The 10,632-nt window shown below is 38.5% G+C and overlaps 1 pseudogene; it reads right to left on the bottom strand.

The window, feature by feature from the left end:
- Positions 1–2,330: 2,330 nt before the first annotated feature.
- LOC118924107 (spliceosome-associated protein CWC15 homolog) lies at positions 2,331–8,897 on the bottom strand (annotated as a pseudogene).
- Positions 8,898–10,632: the final 1,735 nt, after the last annotated feature.

The raw sequence follows: 10,632 nt of genomic DNA, 5'->3' as shown, positions 1-10,632 counted from the left end.
ACATAAATCCAGGCAATTTAGCTTTAGACTCTTGTTATTAATTAACTTCCAAACTGTGGAAGTTTAAACAGGCAAACCAGGATATTGGTATTTCGGTATTTTTTAAAGTCTTGCTAAACTGGCTTCTACACACATGATGATCTACCTGATCATGTTGGGAATCACAAAGGGAATCACAGGAATATGCTTGTAGGAAATGAAAAGAAAAATTGATAAATAAGAATTTGGACTAGAAAGGGAAAGTATCCATCATAAAGCACAAAACAAAAAAGAAACATGGAGATGGATGACTAATAAATATAGTGAATCAGATCCTTTGTCTGGAAATGATCAAATGGGAAGTTTCATCAGTTTTATAGATTGATGTAAACATTTTTTGCAATATCTTCAGTTTGTATATGTGTGTACTGTATCTACAGGTGTTTGAAATGAATGTTCAAATTAGCATGTTAGATTGGAAAGACATGATCTTGAAAGACATAGCTCATCAAAGCAGCACCTTAAAATTTCTGATATTCAAAATCATCTTTTCTGCTGCAGAATTATAACTAAATTTCATAAATGTGTTCACTATTCACTACACTACAACATAGGCACCAGGTATAGAGATATTAGTTCTATAATTCAGAATTATTGCATTGTTTCAAACCTTCAGCCACTACTGCATCTATAATCTGATAATCAGTGGCTAACTGTATATATAATTAACTGTAGACAATTGTTATCCCTTTCCCAGGAGTACTTTTTTAGGAAGAGTTGTCTTTGTTGTATTTTCAAAAATATATGTGGTTTTGGGAGGAGACTGCTGCTGCTCTACTCATGCTGCCATCTTGGCTCCCCCTGTCCCAGGAGTACTTTTTAAGGATGTTAAGACTTTTTCAAACATATTAGTAGGAGAATTTTATTGTTAATATTTGAACCATTTATTTTGGCTAATTTTATCACTAGTTGACAGAAGTTTCTTCTCCCCATCTTCTCCATTCAATTACTGATGGTTTGATTTCACAATGTATGAGGAAGTTTGGAAATGCTTCTAGGCCATGGTAAAATATTTGTCATACTGAGTTGAGGTATATCATCACAATGCAATAGATCTTAAACTACACTGTGTATTATAAGTTCATGGAATTCTGTTTTAGAATGCAATTTTATATCTCCCACTTCCAGCTAGCCTAATAAAATCCTCTTGAGTTGAGGTCTAGAAGTTCTTTTCTGAAAAGAGTGTAATGGATTGAATAGTGTCCCACCCCAAATTCACGTCCACTCAGAACCTCAGAATGTGACCTTGCTTGGAAACATGTCATTTGTGGATTTAATTCAGGTAAGGATTATGATGCAATCATACTGGATTGGGCTCTAAATCCATTAATATCATTTTAGGAGGAAGAATGGGCACATAGAGATGCAGAGAAGGCAATGTGAAGTTGGAAGTCCAGATGTGCATGGTGCCCAGGATTGCCAGCTATCTACGGCTTCAGGCAGTTTAAGACTATCTTCCATTTTCACTGAGGTTTACTATATTTCCTTCTACATTAGCATTTTGAGACACAAGTTTTATATAGTGTATATAGTATAACAAAATTGTTAATCATCAATGATTTTCTCCCTGGATATGTTTATCTAGCTCCTTCAAGAAAAGGATCTTCCAGAAGGAACCAACTCTACCAATTCCTTGATTGTAAACTTCTAAATTGTCAGAGAATAAATTTTTGTTGTTTTAAGCCACCCAGTTTATGGTAATTTGCTGTGACAGCCCTAGCAAACGAGTACAAAGTACATTGGGTGAGTCCTAGAGAGGCGGACCCCACACAGTAAGAATACATCATTATGCACATGCCTTGGAGTCAGTCAAGCCACATTAACATGAAAATGACAAATCTGGTATGTACTCACTTTGTAATCATGTGCCAGTTTATCTATTCAATTACATTTTAATAAAAGTGACAAATTATAATACCTCATTCACAGAACTGATAAGCAATGTAAAGAATAGTAAAATGTTTGGCTTAGTACAGTAATTATTTTTTACTCCCTTCTTTCCATCAATCCTGTCTTTTCTTGCTTGATTTATTGTGTATAGGTCTTATGAAATCTAACATCTGTCCACAGTAACACTAAATATTTAGTTCTGGCAGAAAGTAATATTATTCTAGACTGACAATTAAAAATAGCAGGAGACTTACTTGTGGAAGGTAAGATCTGTGCCATCCAGTCAAATTTGTTTTAGTTGTTTGATGTAGTATAAGCTGATTTTAACTTTTCTTGATGTGTATCACACTACATCTTTGAGAATTCTGCAGAAAGTATGAGGAAAATAAATCAGAAAGTAGAACTTCCCTGAAGGAAGAGGAATATGATGGTTTGAGCATGTATATTTTATTTTTAAACTTCCCTTTGGATTTTCTGTTCCTATTAGATCAAAAGAATCAGGAGGGTTTAGCCTAGACTCTTTAGCCACAGGCAGGATGTCAATCGCTTATGATTCATTTATTCACCAAGCAATTTTTTTTAGTCTTCATTGTATTCTAGGCATTTTCTCAGTTTATAGGTTATAAAAGTGAGAAGTCTTATAGCTGTACTCACTTGGGTTAGGCACTGAAAAATAGGATGACATACACTGAGCATATGCAATAAATGGTGGCATGTGCTACAAGAACAGAAATACAGGATCAAAGGAGAAGAATTAGCAGGGGAGTTTAGCAGGTCTTGGTGAACTGAGAATGCTTTCCAAGGGGATTGTTTAATATTCCAAAACCTTCAAAAGTAGGATACATTAAGCAAGAGAGGATGGTTTGAGGAAGGAAGTAGAAGAGATAAGTGTGAAAGCAGTATCAGGAACATTCTTACTTCTTTGATTTTTAAAAATTGGGTATAAAAATTATAAGCAGTACAGGAATTAAGCTATCTGATGCCAAACTCTGATGAGAATTATAATTAAAATACTTTTCTTCTTCCAATTTGAATTCTAGCAGTCCTCTACTTTCCTAGAATACCTGCATTAACCTACATCAGTCTTTTCCCCACGTCTTTTTCCCTCTTTAACAGTGCAGTTCTTGGCTCAAATGAAATCTTACACAGAAGCCCGTAAAAAAGGCTGAGCTGTTCCCTCTGAAAATGGAGGCGGACACCCCCACCAGAATGTCTCATGTGTCAGATTCAACATGTTCCAAACAGAAGTCATCATCTCTCTCCTTCCCACCTAAACATGCCCATCTTTGCTGCCACATCTAATCAGTCACTTTATCTGGTCAATTCTACCTCCTTGATAGCTTTATTAGCATCTGCTCACTTCTCTCAACTCCAACTGCTATTATGCAAGATTCTCACAATTTTGTGTGAGGATTAATATAACAGCCTCCACAGTAAGTTCTTTCTAATCCAACCTCCATATGTCTGCCAGAGTAATCTTTCTAAAATGCACATCCAGTCTTACCCATCTCCTGCTGAAATCAACTAGCTCCACATATCCTTTAGAAAAGAGTTCAAACTCCTGCAGCCCTGGTTTATGAACCTCTCCTAATGCTCTGACCTGTTCTCGCCTCCCCAGTTTCACCTTATTGTTACTATTATGGGTAAAATTCAAAGTTTAAAGGTATATACTATGTACCCTATTTAATTCTTATAACTATCATTGAGTTAGACATTCTTTTCTTCCACTGTATAAATGGAGACCCACAGAAGTTAGGTAAACTGCCCTAGGTTACATAAAATGTACTGACAGACTGTATCAACCAGCACCTAAAAAGGAGTCTGGGAGCAAGAGACAAGGAGAGATAAAGATGGCCTCACTGTATCAGTGGGTTCTTTGTAGGCCATGACTATACCTGAATCATCTTTGATTCTTTTGACACTTAACAGACACTGACTAAATATCTGCTGAACAAATAAACAAGTAAGTGAATGAAGATCAACTGATGAGTATTATTAGGCCTGGCTGAAGTATTTGCAAGGAATTTCTAACAAAACCAGGAAACTTAAAGGATGTCACAAAAAAAATCAGATTTATAGATCTATAAGTGCTATAGTATCTAGACATGGCAAGGATGATTTCTAATGTAAGATATTGAAATAAAAAGCATTTTGTGTTTAGCAGAAGATGGAGAAAGATGTAAATATTTAACTTTGATTTTACCTTCCTGGCCTGCTCTTCAGCTCTTTCTTTTTTAATTCTTTCCAGTTCTGCAAGTAGAGCTGCAGTATCATCATCATCACTCTCCTCTTCAAAATCTTCATCTTCATCTTCCTCCTGAAAAAGAACAATGAATGCACCAGGAGACTGGAGTGAAAATGAACACTATCACTTTTTTCCATAAAAATCGCACTTGCCAAATCTTTCAGCAGGATTAATTTTTCCCACTGGGGAAAATAAATGTACCTAAATATGACTAAAATCACGAACCAACAAAAAAGAAAACCCCACAAACATGCCTATGACTACTTACTAAAATGTCACCATTGACGTGTTTGAGAGATTGTACAGCAAATAGCATAACAAAGTATCTTTCAAATTCACAGTCAAAAGGGTTCGTAAATATGAAAACACAGTTGACCTTCAAACAACATGGGCATTAGAGGTGCCAACCCTCACATGGTCAAAAATCTGTGTAACTTTTGACTCCCCAAAAACTAACAGCTTACTGTTGATGAGAAACCTTACCAGTAACATAAACAGTTCATTAACACATACTTTGTACGTTATGTGTACTATATACTGTATTCTTACAGTATAAGTTAGAGGAAAGAAAATGTTTTTTCAAATTGTCACAAATGTCCAAAAGACTGTCCAACACATTTACTGAAAAAATTCACATAAAAAACATAAAACTCCATTGAAGTGGACCCATGCAGTTCAGACCTGTGCTGGTTAAGGGTCAACTGTATTTCTAGAATCAGAAAAGGAAAACTTCACACTGATACACAGTACACATGTACACAGTGTATCACCCTGAGAATTAAATCATTTTATGTAGCTCAAAACTATTTTAAGTAGGAAGTAAGGACAATGAAAGTACAAAAAAGAGTGCTAAATTCTCAGAATAATTTCAAATGAACAATCTAATTAAATTTCACTTAAAATTGGGTTCCCTTTATTTAATTACACTGTTAAGTATTTAATTCAATCTGTCAGCCTTAGAATTAATTTTGATATATGTACTTAGTTGGATGTTATCCATGAAAGGCCACTCAGATTTCTCCACTGTATGTAGAACATTGCAAATTAATTATAGAGTGCCATTGAAATTTTAATGTTAATTGAAACACTAATCCTAAAAACCCTTTCACACAGATCACTTCCTTCCCTAAGCACAGAGGGAGCCATTAAGTAGACTGCACATCTGGAAGGGACACCTTTGGTATCTAATGTGCAAAGACCCCTGGATTCAACTCTAAGGGATGCTGTTGATAGAAAGCCCGGTATGAAGAATGCCCCCTGGAGGCATATAACATAGTAGTCAATCTCCAGGGCTTAACATGGGGAATTAGTTTTTAGGAAAGCATACATACCCTTTAAGAGCTTACTTCCCTATTTGACTCTCCAGAGATCAAACTTGTTACTGAAGTTGCATCAGCCACACAATAATACTTTTTGTTTTAAAATCAGCTGTAAAGTTTACCATTGAAGACAGGGCCACATGTGAACAGCAATAAGTAAAAATACACACACGTCACTTCTTAAAGCCAAAAGAATAAAAGTATTTCAGGAAGCATGATAAATAAAATAAAAATGGTAAAAAAAGAAGAAGAAGAAGATGAATGGAGGAAGCGAAACACACGTCTGTTAGAGGGTCATCCACATGGAGGTTGGTGGCCAGGATCTGGTCTAACCGAGGCTTCTTGGACACTGAAGAGGAGGTTGTACGCTCTGGGAAAACACAAACATTATTCAGCTTAATGAAACAAACATTGCATTTCTCGTAACATTTTAGGGACTTGTGGGCACCAAGAGCTTAGATTACAAGCACTGTGATAGCAGAGACCACAGCCAGATGCCTGGCAAACAAGCCTCTGGCAACTGTTTGCTGAGTGAATTAAAGTACTGATTTTAATATGGGAATTGTAGTCTCCATCAGGAAATTTAGAAAATAGTTTACATATCCTGGAAAAATAGAAAAGATACTATAACGAAGCCCACCAATGACTACTGATAAAAACAGGAGAAACCTCACAGACAGAAACCACGGGGCTTCAAAAAGTAAACAGTCAAAACTTGATCTGAATTGAAACAATGGCTGCTAAATATTCCCAGATCATCCTGTTCCTTCTAAAAGAGAAGCATAAAAGGATAGAAATGGAATCAACCTCATCATCATCTCTAATCTAATCATTTAAGAAAGTGTTACTAGTATTTTAAGGCAAACAACATCTTAAGTTTTACATCAGTATTTTAAAGCAAACAAACAAAAACTTCAATCTGTTCCAATTAGCAAATGAAAGAAAAACTACTGGCTATGTGATTTTATAAGTCCAGTGTCTGGGGTAGTGTCAGTACCTTGAGTTGGACGATCCCTATTTTTTCTCCTGCAGCAGCTCTCTCTCTTCTAGTTCCCTCCTGAAGTCACGGTTCCGAACCTCTTCAGGGGCATCCTGAGTGGTTTGTCTAACATCCAAACAAACCAGGGCAAAAACGTTACTAAAAAAACACATGGCTCTAGCAATGGAAGACAATCCACAAAAAGGAGCTTGGTTCCTAAGTTCCTCAAGAATAAAAGAGAGAACTGGACAAGATCACTATGATAAGCTGAAGGTTACTAACAGGATCCGTGTGGTTTCCAGTATCTCAAAAAGCCCAAGTGAATCACATATTTTCCTACAATAATGCTGTAGATTGACTAAAATATTTTTACTTTTTGTTAGTATGGCAACTCAGGGCTCTTTACTGTAATACTTTTAATCCCTAATTGATTAGTGCTAATAGTGCACGGTCCCTCTGAGGTAATATATTAGTTATTATTAAATCCACACAGGGAAATTTCCAATTAATAGGAATTTCTACATAAGGAATGTCTGGTAGTGAGACAGGGACCGTGGATGTAGTCAGAGTAGGGTGAGGGCCTCCGGAGGGGGCAGGGCAGGATATGTGCAGTCAGAGCAATGTAACTACATGCAAGGAAACCCCCCTGCTAAAACTCTATGTTAAACATTGAGCTCTAGAAACATTCTTCAGTGAAATCAGTTAATGTTCCCCAGATAAAGAAGAGTAGCACATGTTTTATTATGCTAAAAGAGTTTAGCTTATGTTCTCAAAAAATCCTCAACTGCCTATAAAACCCCTAGACAACACACCACAACGGACTCTCTTGTCCCCTCCTGGCGTGAGCCGGGAGCTCTGTCCTTTCACTGTATCTCTAAATAAAAGCCTGTACCTTGCTCTCCCACCTTGACTGTGAAGCTCATTCTTCGGCTCCGCAAACAAGAACCCCGGCATCAACAGCATTCCACAATCAAACAGCATAATTTTTGTGTTAGACAACTCTATTGCATTCTACTCCTATGAAAATAGATACGTGACATAACCCAAACATACTACTTCATGACCACATCATTCAACACTTTTGGCCTTGCCTTGGGAACAAGAAAAAAAGCCTTCATTACCTGTATTTGATCTTTGTAGGAGATGGCAGGTCTCTACTTGAATGCTGCTTTGAGAGTTGGCTCAAATCACCTTCTGCTTTTCCTCTTCCGCCTCTTGCAGGTTCAAAAGTTGGCCTAGCTGCTGTCGTCATCTTTTACACTTTGAAGGAAAATAGTATCAAGTTATTCCCAATATGATAAACTTTCATTATATAAAGTATTGACAAATATCCAACTTGTGAAATCATTTCCAAAACTCGTTCTCCAAATTTTACTTTCATTTCAAACAAAAGCTCTCAAGAAAGGGATAATGAGTCTCAGGAATACAGGAAAACAGCTTCTTAAGCAGTTTCTTAGTGCAAACAATTCTGTCATGAAGATGAGCTTGTTTCTTGTTCTCCTTCTGGCTCTGTGGCCCTGGGCAAGTTACCTAATGGAAGTTCCTGTGGAATGGGGATATTCCTAATGGGATTACTGTAGAATTATTAGACTTGACATATCAAAGCCTTGTAAGATTCAGTACAGCCATGACTGAGTTTTAAAAATTCTCAACTCAGCCTTACGCCACCAGACTCTCTAAAGTTTGCACCTCATACAACAGAAAATAGGCTACAAAAAAAAAAAAAAACTTTGAAAATCCCTGGACAAAGTTACTGTCTTGGAGAAAAACGTGCTAAATTTCAATGACAGTTACATAGGCAAAATTCTCCAACAACTTTTTGTTGATGCAATTTTCTCCTACAGCAACCATCGTAATAAAATTCTGTATTTTGCAGGTTATAATTTGCTGAATGTCCAAAAGACAGGAACCTCACCGTAAATGATTCTGTTAACCAAAACTCTTCATGGTACTTCTGGGTTTGAGCAGCCAAAAGTGTACCGCCCAGCAGATATGGCTCCCCAAACCCGTCAAATGTTGCAAAAGCAAGTGTGTGGGGAAGCTGGGAGAACTGGTTTACTTCTCCAGATTTTCAGAACAGGGAAGGGGATGTATTCAGAGAAGGAGAAACAGCATTTTCTGCCCCGGGATACCACTGCCTTCCACATCCCCGCCCCACCGGCGAATAATGATCACTCCCGCCTAGGGGCAGGGAGCCTTCGGGCTGTCCCCGAGGGTCGCCGACTCCTCCCCGAGGCCCCACCCGCTGTGGGGCGAGGCTGGCGAACCCCGCTTAGCCGCGCGCACAGCTACCTTCCCGCGGCGCTGCGCCCGACAGCCGCCGGGCTCCGCCGCTGCCTGCAGCTCCCGAGCATCCTTCGCCACCGACCCCGACCCCACCACCCTTTCCGCTCTACGTGGAAAAGACAATCCACCAGCTTCCTGCGCTCACGTTTGCCCACGCAGCGACCGCCGCACCACACGCAGACAGCATGACGACTCGCGACTCCCACAAACCACTGCGCCAAAGCCCAAGACTCGGAAGCAAACCCGGGCTCTTCGAACGCACGTCATAAGCGGAGGCAGTCACCAATCCGCGGAAGCCAAGCTGTACGTTGGCATGACGACTGCGGGGGCCCAGGCGTTCAACTGGGCGGGCGTTTGAAACCAGAGCTTCAGAGTAGACAGACTCTAAGCGCGACTTCGTATCTTAGAGGACCAATTGCCTAATGTCTCTTCCCGTCTTTTCCTTCCCCAACCCCCTCCTAGAGTCTTCCGTGGACAGAAAGCTCCGGGTAGCCGACTCCACATCCCAGCTAGCGACAGAGAGCCACCGGCTCCTGCTTCATTTCTGCTGAGCCTAGAGAGTTGGAGAGCCTAGAGGGTTGGGCTACGGAATAACTAGTATTTTCATTTAATTGGATTTGAAGAAAGAACAAATATACTGGGGCAACCACGATCTTTATAAAGGTACCATTCCTGCAAAAATATTAGTCTTCAAAGCAAAGGTTATATTTGTATTGTTGGTTAAAACTTTTATTTTTAAAGAAGCTTAAGTTCTAGTGGGAGGGGAGGTGTCAGTATTGGAGATTCTTTTATTAACGCGACATGGAACACCTAGAACGATGGGCCCAACTGCCAGGAGCAGGAAAGATTCCACTGTGCTGTCTTTGCTCTGCTGCCTGTGACCCACGAGAACAGATCACCATCCTTCAGGTCTCAGCTCAGATGTCACCTCCATGAGTTTTTCCCTCTTATCTACATTTTCACCTCCAACACAAAAATACCGTCGCACCATCCTTTATTATTTTTTTATAGTACTAAACAATCCTGAACTTAACTCTGTTCATTGTTTACTGCCATTTTACTTGTCTGAGAGGAAGCATAGCAGTCATTAAGAGAAAGAGTTCTACAGTCTGACTCTCGGTTTGAAATTCCAGCTCTGCCCTCTGCTAGCTCTGTGACCTTAGGCAGGTTATTTTCCTTTTCCGTGCCCTCAGTTTCCTCACGTACAGAATGAAGAATATTCTAGTCTCTACCTTACAATGCTGTAAGAATTAAATGAATACTTATAAAGTGCTTAAAACTGTCTCAACAAACAATACTTGCTAAATGTTAGCTGTTATTAATATTATTTTATTATTAGTGTCTATCTTCCTGTATTAGAACATAAGTTCCAGGAAAACAGGAACCTTGTCTCTTGTTCATCTGTGTATATCCTCCGCATATAGAACAGTGCGTGGCACATAATAGGTGCTGAGTAAGTATTTGTTGAATGAATGAATGACTGATGCACTATGATGTGGAGAAATGAAGTAATAATGACAAGTGCTGACACCATTACAGAAAATACCCTTGGTTTTTGCTCCAGTGGCCTTTATCAGCTCTGAATTCATGACCTTGATTCATTTAACATCTAGCCCACCACCTAATCTTTTGATAACCAACCATGATTGAATAACCACTCCTGTAATTTCATTAACAACAACATATCAGTCCACGAAATTTAAAGCTTTGACTTAATAGTCTGAAAGTATTAATAAAAAATAAGAATATTAAAGTGTTAGTAAGTATTAAGTAAAAAGTTTATGTAAGTGATTTTAAAGTACTAATAAGAAAACTACAAAGCTTGTGGCTTAAATGTTTTGAAAGTATTAGAAAAAGAAACTAAAATTAAGTTT

Source organism: Manis pentadactyla, chromosome 14, assembly GCF_030020395.1.
Source record: "Manis pentadactyla isolate mManPen7 chromosome 14, mManPen7.hap1, whole genome shotgun sequence".
Taxonomy (NCBI): Eukaryota; Metazoa; Chordata; class Mammalia; order Pholidota; family Manidae; genus Manis; species Manis pentadactyla.
Note: the sequence above shows the minus strand (reverse complement) of the source record. Positions and strands in the feature narration are given on the sequence as shown.